This window comes from Camellia sinensis, chromosome 4, assembly GCF_055761805.1.
Source record: "Camellia sinensis isolate YWXY chromosome 4, ASM5576180v1, whole genome shotgun sequence".
NCBI classification, from domain to species: domain Eukaryota; kingdom Viridiplantae; phylum Streptophyta; class Magnoliopsida; order Ericales; family Theaceae; genus Camellia; species Camellia sinensis.
In genome coordinates this window covers 84,235,164-84,248,583 of record NC_138964.1, presented here as the reverse complement: position 1 = coordinate 84,248,583, position 13,420 = coordinate 84,235,164, and the positions used below count along the sequence as shown (strand labels likewise).

At 43.9% G+C, this 13,420-nt stretch overlaps 1 protein-coding gene and 1 pseudogene across 10 annotated transcripts in view; both read left to right on the top strand.

The window, feature by feature from the left end:
• The window catches only part of LOC114268649 (ARM repeat superfamily protein), a 127,360-nt gene that overhangs the window by 100,976 nt on the left and 12,964 nt on the right, over nucleotides 1-13,420 (top strand). The gene's annotated exons all lie outside the window — the stretch shown is intronic.
• On the top strand, nucleotides 10,256-12,483 carry LOC114279053 (uncharacterized; annotated as a pseudogene). The gene has a single exon (XR_014365514.1). The product of XR_014365514.1 is annotated as an uncharacterized LOC114279053 (transcript).

Here is a 13,420-nt window from a genome sequence, read left to right as displayed (position 1 = left end):
CATTGTTGTTGACTTTGTGCAACACTTCACAAGGACCCACCTTTCTATCACTTAACTTGTTGTAAGCACCATGTGGATACCTTTCTTTGCTCAACACAGCCCACACAAGATCCCCCACCTCAAACAACACTTTCTGTTTATGCACATCAATGGCCAATTTGTATTTGGCATTGGACTTGTGAAATAAATTGATAGAGAGAGAAGGAGAGAATAAATTGTATGTGATGATTGTTGTTAAGTATATTGATTTTTTGTTATATTTACAATGATCAAATATTTATAGAAGAGAAGAAGGTAGTAGGTGAAGTGGTAGGGGATGAAGTGGAGGTGGTAGTGGTAGGTTAGGTGAGGAGGTGAGTGTGTGTGGTAGGTAGTAGTGGGTTAGGTTTAGTGGGTTTAACAGCCCCCCTCAAACTCAAGTTGGTTTGTGTCTAACCTCCTTGAGTTTGAGGGGGGCTGTTAAACCCACTAAACCTAACCCACTACTACCTACCACACACACTCACCTCCTCACCTAACCTACCACTACCACCTCCACTTCATCCCCTACCACTTCACCTACTACCTTCTTCTCTTCTATAAATATTTGATCATTGTAAACATAACAAAAAATCAATATACTTAACAACAATCATCACATACAATTTATTCTCTCCTTCTCTCTCTATCAATTTATTTCACATGGTATCAGAGCTAGGTTAAGAACCTAGTATTTTCGCTTCACCGGCGGGCGGCAGCCTCGCCTTGGCCGCCCGCCGGACCTCTCATCTTCCAACTATTTCTGCATACCGGATTTTCATCCATCAAAACCAACACCACCTCGCTGCCGTCATCCACTTCTCCCCCTCTGCTTTCTTCATCTTCTCCGGTGATGCTTCCGGAACCACTCCCACCACTGCTACTGCTACTACTGCTTCCACTACTACCAGTAAAATTCGTCCCAGATAAGTTACTGCCCGAGACACTACTGGGACTGTTCGAAGGCGAATCCAAATCACTGAAATGGTGGTGGATCGAACCCTCATTCATTTTGCCTCTCGGATTTATTTCCAAATTCTCTATTGATCGGTCACTCCCATCGCGCTCATGTGCCGTTTCTTCCTTACATCCCTTGTTCTTCACTTGGGAAAGCCACTGCTCGCGACGAGCATCGAGCTTGCACTGCTTCAATTTAGCAGATCTGTTTGCCCTCTTTTTCTTGGCGAACCCATTCTTGTGACTCAATCCGAGTCTTTTGATTCTCTTTCAAGTAAAGAAAATCAGAGTCCTGTGCCCGAAAAACCCCTTTGCTGCAGATTTCACATACAAATCGATTGGTAGCTAGTAAACTCTTCTGAGACAGAGTAATCACCTCAGAATCTGGATCTGGCAGAATCTGGATCTGGCATTCCCTGCGATTCTGGTCGAACTCGGAGCCTCCGTGGAGCCAAGGCCAAGACCAATTTCCCTATCGCCTCACTGTCTCTCGCTCCGATGATTCCGTATCAGGAAATCAACAATCCGTTGATCGATCAAAGATTGTACCCTCCGCACCACCAGATTATCCCCCAGAGGCCTACCTCAAGCAGCTTGAGTAGCACCGTCGAGTCTTCCTGTGGCCCCAAGCCGCCGCAGACGGCCGTTCTTCCGCCGTCTTCTTCCCGGCGGTACCCCCGGACGCCGCCCGTTCTGCCCGACGACTGTCGCAGCGACTGCGACTCGTCGTCTTCGGTTGTCGATGATGGAGATGGAGACATCGCTTCATCGTCGATTCGCAAGGTGATGGATTTTGATCTCAACGTCCTGCCGCCGTTGGATGCGGCTGGTGACGATGATCTGGACCTTCGTCTCTGATCCTGATGATACATGATATATGAGTCTGAGTCTGCTCAGTCTCTTCATGTTGTTTGAAGAGAATTTACCTTTTACATATTTTTCTTTATCATCTTTAATTGTTAGAGTACACTGCTATTATCTTTTTTCTGAACTCACCCTTCCACCACTATTATCTTTTATCTATTTTTTTTATTTTATTTTATTCTTCTACAACACAACTAAACCAAACTCACACCACCGTCCCATTTACACACGCTGAAACCCATGTGCACTTTTTTTTTATTCTCCTTTTTTTTTCTCTTTTTTTCTACTTTGTGACCCATCATCTCCCTCTCGGCAGAACTGCACATGGGCACACACTCCACTCTCCCACCACCTCCAATTCCACTTAACTTTCTTTCTTTTATTTTATTTTATTTCTTTATTTATTTTATTTAAAACAACAAACACCCACAAACAAAAAAAAAAAAAAAAAAAAAAAAAAAAAAAAAAAAAAAAACCAAAAACACAAAAAAAAAAAAAAAACAAAAAAAAAAACCAACAGAGGCAGGAACTGCATACCAAACTCCTTTTATTCATGTCGGGACTCACCCCGTTCACCATTTTACATCCCCAAAAAAAAAAAAAAAAAAAAAAAAAAAAAAACACCACACACCCACACCCACAGTGGGATTTTTTCTCTACTCTGCCGCCGGTCTCTTCTTCTTGCCTCCGTCCTGGGCGGCCCTTGACGGTATTGCCTCCGTGTTTCCCACTCCACTGGGCACGATCACTACTCCCTGCTCCTCCACTGCAGCATATGGCGGCCCTCCAAATCGGAACATCACGGTGGCCTTCCGCTTCAGCTCCTTGTTTTCTGCCCTTAGCACGCTTATCTCTGCTCGCGCATCCTTATACATGCGTTGGAGCAGAGCCGGCTGGGAGTTTAATTGCTGCACCTCATTTGTCCTACTCTGCAGTCGGTGCGACAGATTTGTAACCGCCGTCATGGACTCCACACATGCCTTCAGAGTATACTGATTAGCCTCCACATCCGTTTGCACTGCCATTTTTTGCTCCACCGACTGCATCGGAAAGTTCAACGGCGCAAACCCAGTGGTGTTTAGTTGAGGAGGTGAGTGTGTGTGGTAGGTAGTAGTGGGTTAGGTTTAGTGGGTTTAACAGCCCCCCTCAAACTCAAGGAGGTTAGACACAAACCAACTTGAGTTTGGAGAGAGTTACAAAACAGAAAAATAAACTGATAAATAAAATAAAACAGGATAGGAGACACGGTATGGTCGTGTCAGACCGTTGTAGCAGACAGTTTACGGGGTCATGTCGGACCGTTGAAGCAGACACTGTGTGGTCGTGTCAGATGTAGAAGACAGTTTACGGGGTCATGTCGGACCGTTGCAGCAGACACTGTGTGGTCGTGTCAGACCGTTGTAGAAGACAGTTTATGGGGTCATGTCGGACCGATGTAGCAGGACAGTTTACGGGGTCATGTCGGACCGTTGTAGAAGACAGTTTACGGGGTCATGTCGGACCGATGTAGCAGGACAGTTTACGGGGTCATGTCGGACCGTTGTAGAAGCTGACCGGAATCAATGTCGGGACAGTTTATGGGGTCATGTCGGACCGTTGTAGCAAATTGTGGTGGTGCACCAAGGGGGCGACTTAGGGAGTGCGCCATGAGGTGGCTTGAACATGATACTGTGTATAACCCCCCCTCAAACTCAAATAGGTGGGAAGATAGAAACCTATTTGAGGTTGAAAAGGGATTAATAAAGCTGACCGGTGGAGAAGACACGGTATGAGTGTGTATATAGTCTGCCCAAAAGATATACAGGGATGTAGATATCGAGCCCTAAAAAGTTGTGTCCTCAAAAGGTGTGCCCACACCCTCAAAAGGCGTGCCATCAAAAGGCGTGCCCAGGTCATCAAAAGGCGTGCCATGAAAAGGCGTGCCAGGTTGTCGGCGAGCGGCGAGTGGCGCGCGATACGCGTGGCTGCCTCGGCTATTTAACCAAGACAGAGCTGAGGCAGAGGCGAAGACAAACAATTGGCGAAAATCCTCTGAAAAACTCTTTGGTTTGCTGAGAAGGTTTTGCTGAGAAGATAATCTGTAACACTCTCTATAACACTCTGTTGCCCAGAAAAAATGGCTTCGTCGTCCCGTGGGCTGCTCACTCTCTTTCAATTTGGGCCCAAACTTGAGCATGAACATTCTTCATGAATGTAGCCATGTCCTTCGCTTAACACTTGATGGTTTCATTCCATAAACCACTTCAAAGGGAGAAGTATTTATGGTGCAATTGATCAATGAATTGTAAGTGAACTTGGCCAAAGGAATAATACCATCTCAACTCTTGGGATGATCTCCCGCAAGACACCTCAATAAGTTTCCAAGACTTCAATTCACTACCTCCGTTTGGCCATGAGTTTGACGATGAAACGTAGTGCTAAAGTTTAAGTCGGTGCCAATTTTCTTCCACAAAGTTCTCCAAAAGTGAACAAGGAGCTTAGTATCTCGATCGGACACAATAGAGTTAGGCACTCCATGCAACTTATAGACTTCCTTGAAGACGAGGTTAGCAATAGTTGTAGCATCCAAGGTCTTTCTTGCAAGGTATACAATGTGCTATCTTGGAGAAACAGTCCACCACCACCATCATAGAATCACTCCGCCTTTGGGTAAGAGGTAAACCCAACACAAAGTCCATATTAATGCATTGCCAAGGACCATCCGGCACCGGTAAAGGCATATATAACCCGGCATTAGTTGCAGTCCCTTTGCTTCTTTGACAAATTTGACACCGCTTCACATGGTTGTCCCCATCGTTGGTCATGCCCGGCCAATAATAGGCTTCTTGAAGTAACCCAAGGGTCTTGTCTCTACCAAAATGTCCCTACTTATGATGGTCAATCAACAAATGTATTTTCAATGAACAACTAGGAACACACAACTTAAGGCCATTGAAGAGAAATCCATCCCTTAACATGTAACTTGGGTAAGTAGCCCTATCCCCCCTTTGCAAAGCATCATAAATCTTGGAGAAGTAAGGGTCACTTGCATAGAATGTACGAAACTTGTCAAAACCCACAACTTCATTCTTCATTTCAATAAGAAGAGTCGTTCACCTGCTCAAACTATTGGCCACTTTATTAGGACCCCCAATTTATGTCGCAAAGAGAATGTAAATTGTTGCAAGTAAGCCATCCATTTGGCATGCCTCTTGTTGAGATGGGATTGCCTATTGATGTACTTGAGGGCCTCATGGTCGGTGTTGAGCACGAACTCCTTATAAGCAAGGTAGTAGCTCCTATGCTTGATGGTTGGGATGATGGCATAAAATTCCAAGTTATAAGTAGAATACTTGAGCTTAGCCCCATTCAACTTTTCACTAAAGAAGGCAATTGGCCGCCCTTCTTTGCTAAGGATGCCACCAATGCCCAATCCCCGAGGCATCGCAATCAAGTTCAAAGGTTTTGTTGAAGTCCAGTAGTGCCAAAATTAGAGCTTCGATAAGCACCTTCTTCAAAAGTTGGAAGCTATCGGCGGCTTCCTTGTTCCATTCAAGTCTTAAGCTTGAGAATGTTAGTTAAAGAGGTAGCGAGGCTACTAAAGTTCTTGATAAACCACCTGTAGAAGGTAGCCAACAACCCATGAAAACTCCACACTTCATAGATACTAGGAGTAGGCCAATTCACAATCACCTTGACCTTCTCCATGTCCATAAGCACCTCATGAGAAGACACAACATAACCTAAGAAGATGAGTTGACCAACGGCAAAGGTACACTTCTTAGTGTTGCCATAGAACTTTTCTCGCCTCAAAAGCTCAAGTCTTGCCGAAGGTGGCACAAATGTTCTTCCAAGCTTTGACTATAGATCAAGATGTCATCGAAGTAAACCACTACACAAACACCCAAAAGTGGTTGCAACATTTGTGTCATCACCCTCATAAAAGTGCTTGGAGCGTTGGTAAACCCAAATGGCATCACAAGCCACTCAAATAGTCAATGAAGTGTTTTAAAAGCCGTTTTCCACTCATCACCCTGCTTAATGCGGATTTGATGATAACCGCTTCTAAGATCAATCTTAGAAAACACTTTGACCTAGTAAGGCAATCTAACATATCATCCAATCTTGAAATTGGAAAGCGATACTTGATGATAATTTTGTTGATTACTTGGCTATCCACAGACATGTGTCATGATCCATCCTTCTTAGGTGTCAAAATGGTCGAAACACCTCAAGGACTAAGGCTTAGCTAGATATACCCTTTAGCCAAAAGCTCTTCTACTTGGCATTGAAAGTCCTCTTTCTCCTTTGGAGACGTGATAGGCCGGTTTATTTGGAAGCGCCAACCTGGGTGCCGAATCAAGATGATGTTGGATGTCACACATAGGAGGCAAATCAGGAGGAAATTCTTGGGAAAAGACATCGGCATATTCTTCCAAAAGAGTAGCCACATCAACCTTTTCCTTAGTAGCATCCGTGTGCACAACTGAAACCAAAGCCAATATAACCCCAAAATCCCGAGTTTCTTCCAAAAACTCCTTGGAAGCAAGCAAGGTGGTAGAACTAGAAGATAGCTTAGAAGCAACCTTCTCCTTCATTGGAAGCAATGTAAAGTGGCTATCATCCTTGATAACGGTGTAAGTGTTCCGTTTCTATCATGCAAAGATTGCCGATCATATTGCCAATGATGCCCAACTAGAATCTGACAAGCATCCATAGGCACTACATCACACCATACCTCATTGAAATATTTCTTCTGGATAGAAAAAGAAATCAAACACCGTTTGATTACCTTGATCTCATTACCGTTCTTGAACCAAGATAGAGAATAAGGATGGGGATGGTCCTCCACCAAAAGGTTGAGTTTAGCCACCACCTCTTGAGAAACCACGTTCTCACTACTTCCACCATCAATGATCATGTTACAAAGTCCACCAATGTTGCAAGTGGTAAAGAAAATATTGGTGCGCAACCAATCTTCTTGGCTTTCTAGTGATAGAAGTGTCTTCTTTAATATAAGAGCAAGATTCTCTTCTTCATCACTATCTCCACCAATTTCAATATTGTCCGATGTGTCATAAATTGGAGCACCCTCATAGTTATCATGTTCCTCAACTTCTTCAATAAAAAGTGTCTTGTTCCGACTAGTACCCATATTCTTGCGGCAATCGGAAGATCTGTGGCCCGATTCTCCACACTTGAAACACTTGAAAGTTCCACCTTGAGATAGATTTCAGTCTCCGGAAGCAACACCATTAGGACGAGGAGCTTGAGAGGAAGAAGCACCCTTATCCATCAACTTGGAACAAGGACTAGCTTTGGCAAAGCTATGAGGAGAAGGACTTGGCCTAAAACCACCTTGAAACCCCCCTTGGGAGTGTTGTACCATTTGAGAAGCACGACGACTTTGTTGCTTTTCCACGGCCAAAGCTCGATTATAGGCTTCAGAAACATTACACAATGTATGCAAGGCAAGAACATCTTGGATTGAAGGCTTCAAGCCACTCACATAACGAGCCACCCGTTACTCTTCACTTTCATTTAAATCAATCCGAGCAATGAGTTGATAGAAAGATTCCATGTATTCACCCACACTTCCAACTTGCTTAAGAACATGAAGTGCTTGGTAACACTTTGAAGGTAGTTGAATGGTAAGAAATGACCCTTCAACTTCTTCTTCATCTTCTCCCAATCACGAATTTTCTTTGCCACATCGCCAACGATTAAGTTGAAGTTGTTCCCACCAAGCAGAAGCTCTTCCTTTTAATCGAATGGCAACAAGCTTGACCCTCTTCTTGTCGGAAACCTCACCATAATCAAAGATCTGCTCGATAGTGTTAAGCCAATCAATGAATTCGTCGGGATTAAGGCTTCCATAAAAGTCAGGAAACTCAATCTTGATATTGTTCTCCCATTTGTGTTTCATCTTACCCATATTCGTTAGACGCCTTCGCAGAGCCCAAAAGAGATTATTAAAGGAATGACAAGTACCACCCTCGGTATCATCAGAGCCATCACTACCATCGGTAGGAGGAGGAAGGAGACATTGCACTGTCTCGGTTAGAATGGCGATTTGCCGTCTCATCTCGGCCATTTCATCAATCAGATATGGAACCCCATTACCCTCGATATCATCACCCAAATCCGGGCCCCTACCACGACCACCCCTACGACTTCAACCCTGATTTGCCATTGAAGTTCCCTAAATGCTCAAAGTCATAGTAGTCACAACCCAAACGAAGTTCAAGAATCACAATGTATATTCAAAACAATCAAATTCCAATTTTCAAATATAGACCAAAACCATAATAGAGTTCAAGAATCAATTCAACAAGAAGAAATCCAAAATGATACACAGGAATTTGAAATCAAGAATCGATTCTAAAGTAGTTCTTTATGATGGATTCAAAACAGTCCAAGAGATGGAAAGGGATGAACGAATTACCTATGTGACACTAGAATCAAAGTCGAGCAAAATCACTCAGAGAACAACTGGAGTTGTGATGATTAGAAGTCCCCTTCGAACTTAGCACCACTCTCGTGATGACCTTAGAGAACAACCCAGGTAAGATTTTGACTCAAGAGAATAACCCTAGTTCTGATTTCGATTGGTGAAATCAGGATATTAGCGAAGTCGATCATTCCAAAATCAAGACCCAGATTGTCACAATCAAAGGCAGACTCAAATCACGAAGTCGCACTTAAGTAGTGGATCAAATTGCATGCTGATGACTCAAATCAAGTCGCGAGGAAGACCCAAGACTGACTCACAAACTCGATCATATGGCTATCAAGTCAAACCACAGGGTTCCTCAACTTCCAGCAATGAACCCAGACAAAGATTCAATCAGCGAAGTCAGGTATGTGAATCTGTGAAGCCAACTTTCAAGCAACAACAAAGGGTGTGAATTCCGTGGTAGGATTAAAATCTTTGCTCTAATACCAAATGATGAAGGGTCCAATCAAGAACAAGAGAGAGAGAGTGTGTAGAGAGAAGATCTAAATCAATCAATGTTTTTTTTATCTCAAAAAAATTGGTTACAAAGTGGTTATACCGCTTTTAGATATAGGCTACAATTTCCCTGCATTGACTATCACATGCTATGCACATGATATCCGACATCAAAAAGAGGGGGTAAAAGGAGGAAAGAAAAGAAGTGGAAGCGTCTATCATATGTTCAGTTGCTCTAGAATATCTATAATCTAAGAGAACGAAGAAGAGGCACTAAGTGCAGTAGCAAGGATACCCGTATCGGCAAAATGAGAGGAGCAATTAGAGGAAGAAAACACTATGGGAGCTAAGATATCAAGCCGAGGAACCAGAGGCCTAAGAGTAAGCACCTTATCCTGGGAAAGAGCTCCAATGTCACTAGAAGCACTCCTGGAGGTCTTAGACACATGTGCTTGAGAACACATTATACCACTATGACACCACCTTGCCCCCGAGTATGGCGACCGTTCAACTTCCAATAATGCTCCCAACTATATTGCTCTTTTCCACAATAATCACAGTTAAGCAAGTTGCGATTAACAGAGCTGCACTTACCCTATAACTTAGGTTGGCCTAGTTTACTGTCATGTAGAGTAGGAATAACAGCCAAGGCAGAGCAGTCTTGACCAACAGAATCTACCATACTGCATCTACTCTCCTGCTGAACAATAGCAGACGCTTCTCTCAAAGTAGGAAAAGGTTTGCGACCAAACACTTGAACCTGAATCTGATTATACTCCAAATTGAGGCTATCGAAGAAATCATAAACTCGTTCATTCTTCACCATTTGTTGAAACATGGTTGCATTGGTAGAACAAAGAGCCTAGTTCTAGTAATAGTAAGGTTCTGCTATAAGCTACTCAATTCACCATAGTACACAAAAAGGGATTGATCCTTCTGATCAAATTCATGAATTTTCTTTCACAATCATATGCCTATGCATCATTCCCCTTCTGAGATTATTTGTGTTGCTGCTGATCTTTTGTGCAGTATCCATCAATAAGATGGCACAACTGATAGTGGATTGTATAGAGTTAATCAACCAGGTCATAACAAGAACATTCTCTTACATGCACTTGGTCTGTGCGGGCCCATCTTCAGGAGGTTCCTTGAGAACCCCAATGATATAGCTAGTCAGACAACGAGTAGTAATTGCCAGGCTATAAGAAAATACCAAATCAAATAATTTGTACCTGTTAAAACCTATCACCTACTTCACCCACTAAACCTAACCCACTACACCACTACCACCTCACCTACTCCACTAAACCTAACCCACTACACCACTACCACCTCCACTTTACCTACTCCATCTACCACCTACTACCACCTACTCTTCTATATATAGGAATCATTGTAACATTCAATAAATCATCAATCAATAATACAATTCTCTTTATACATTAAATTTCAACATGGTATCAGAGCAAGTTTAGAACCTAATATTTTCGCTTCCCCGGCGGGCGGCAATCTCACCTTAGCCGCCCGCCGGACCTCAACCTATTCCGTTTATTTTCTACACATACCTTCCCATCATTCTCTCTCTCTGGTCAGAAGCTTGGAGACATCACAGAAATGACCTTTGGTGGTCGCTATGTGATTTTGATGATGGCACTCTTTTCATGCTACTACTGCAGGCTTGATTAAGGTGGGTGACACATATCCATTTGGAGTGGACCCTGTCTGGCATGGTTCCCGCAGTGAGTTGCCATTCCTCAGTTCGTTAAAGATGAAAATGTCAATACTTCTCGGGGTAGCCCAGATGAACCTTGGAATCTTTTTGAGCTATTTCAATGCCAAGTTCTTCCGCAATAGCCTGAATATCTGGTTCCAATTTGTTCCCCAGCTGATATTTTTAAATAGCTTGTTCGGTTACCTTTCCCTCCTCATCATTGTAAAATGGTGCACTGGTTCAAAAGCTGATTTATATCACGTACTGATATATATGTTCCTCAGTCCCACTGACGAACTTGGGGAAAACGAGTTTTTTGCTGGCCAGAGAACAGTTCAGCTTGTACTGCTGCTGCTGGCCCTCGTTGCTGTTCCATGGATGCTGCTCCCAAAGCCTCTTCTTTTGAAGAAACAGCATGAAGATAGACACCGCGGTCAGTCATACGTGCCACTTCAAGGCACAGAAGATTCATTACAATTGGAGGCAAGTCATGATTCCCATTCTCATGGGGAGGAATTTGAGTTTAGTGAAATTTCCGTCCATCAACTTATACATACGATAGAGTTTGTACTTGGAGCAGTCTCCAATACAGCTTCATACCTTTGTTTGTGGGCCCTCAGCCTTGCCCACTCGGAGTTGTCCACCGTATTCTATGAGAAGGTTCTTCTTCTTTCTTGGGGGTACAACAATATAATCATCTTTATTGTGGGCATCAGTATTTTCATTAGTGCAACTGTTGGTGTGTTGTTGGTGATGGGTGGAGGAAAACAGTGGGTTTCTCTTGCTGGGTTGGCACACTCGACCCCTCATGTCACCATATATAAAATTGATATTGCTCAGGAGGAGCTTGGAAGCAAATTAAGCGAATTAAATATTCACTCTGTGCCAGCACTCCACTTCTATAAAGATGAGAAAAAGGCTGCTGAACTGATTGGTGCTGATGTTCAACGAAGGATAGCCACACTGCTTCTCTCTCTCTCTCACTTTGCACCCACTCTCCCAATACCACCACTATGGCCACTTTCCTTGTCCCTCCTTTATTTTCACCATCATTTCTTTCAAACTTTTCATCACCTTTATTTTTGTTCTCTTCCTGACCCATTTTTTTATATCCACCACATGGACAACCGACTCAAAATAATATATATATCATCCCAACTTTCATCATCAACCAAACCGTGGGCCATGAAACCTTTTTTTTCATTATTCTTTCTTTGCAAAAAAAAAAAAAAAAAAAAAAAAGAAGAAGAGCAGCAGAAGAAGGCGAACTGCACACCAAACTCATTTTATTCATGTCGGGCCTCACCCCGATCACCATTTTACACCAAAAAAAAAAAAAAAAAAAAAAAATCCACACACAACAACCACATCCACAGGCGGGATTTTTCTTCCCTACTCTGCCGCCGGTCTCTTCTTTTTGCCTCTGTCCTGGGAGGCCCTTGCCGGTGCTGCCTCTGTGTTTCCCGTACCCACTCCACTGGGCACGATCACTACTCCCTGCTCCTCCACTGCAGCATATGGCGGACCTCCAAATCGGAACATAACGGTGGCCTTCCGCTTCAGTTCCTTATTTTCCGCCTTTAGCACACTTATCTCTGCTCGCGCATCCTTATACATGCGTTGGAGCAGAGCCAGTTGGGCGTTTAACTGCTGCACCTCATTTGTCCTACTCTGCAGCCGGTGCGATAGGTTTGTGACCGCCGTCATGGTCTCCACACATGACTTCAAAGTATACTGATTGGCCTCAATATCAGTTTGCACCGCCATTTTTTGCTCCACCGACCGCATCGGAAAGTTCAACGGAGCAAAACCAGAGGCGCTTGGTTGAGGTTCACTGGCCACCGCACCAGTTATCTCTCTTGTTGACTCGTTGAGGTCGGGAAAGAGAGTGAGCAGACCACGGGACGAAGAGGCCATATTCTGGGTAGCTGAACGGGAAGACGAGGCCATGTTATGGGTTGCTGAGTGTTTCAGAGAAGGGTTGGTTACAGAGTGTTTACAGAGTGTTTCAAGATTTGCAGCTCTTAGCGACAAGCTCTCAGAGAACGAAGAGATTTCAACTGGTTTGTTATGCTTCCAAGCCTCAGCCTCCGCTTCGGTTTATAAAGACCATGATGAAGAGGCAGACACGCGCATCGCGCGCCACTTGACGCCAGACGACAAAACGGGCGCGCAAGCCAATGTGGTGACGCGCCTCGCCATCATGTCCGGCACGCCTTTTTATGGATTGGGCACGCCTTTTAATGGCACGCCTTTTGATAGATTGGGCACACCTTTTGAGGGTGCGACTTTTTATGGGTCCGACAAGACTCTGTAAACTGTCCCGACATTGATTCCGGTTAGCTCCTTCATGGGTCCGACAAGACTCTGTAAACTGTCCCGACATTGATTCCGGTTAGTTTCTACAAGGGTCCGACAAGACTCTGTAAACTGTCCCGACATTGATTCCGGTTAGCTCCTTCATGGGTCCGACAAGACTCTGTAAACTGTCCCGACATTGATTCCGGTTAGCTCTTTCATGGGTCCGACAAGACTCTGTAAACTGTCCCGACATTGATTTCGGTTAGTTTCTACAAGGGTCCAGCAAGACTCCATAAACTGTCAGAACAACTATCACAACATTGTCTGCTACAACGGTCCGACATGACCCCATAAACTGTCTTCTACATCGGTCCAACACGCGCCAGTGTCTTCTACATCGGTCTGCCATAACCATACAGTCTTCTACAACGGTCTGACACGACCATACAGTGTCTCCTATCCATTTTTTATTTTTTCAGATTATTTTCTTGTTTTGTTACTCTCTCCAAACTCAAGTTGGTTAGTTCCTATCCCCCTTGAGTTTGCGGGGGGCTGTTAAAACCTATCACCTACTTCACCCACTAAACCTAACCCACTACACCACTACCACCTCACCTACTCCACTAAACCTAACCCAC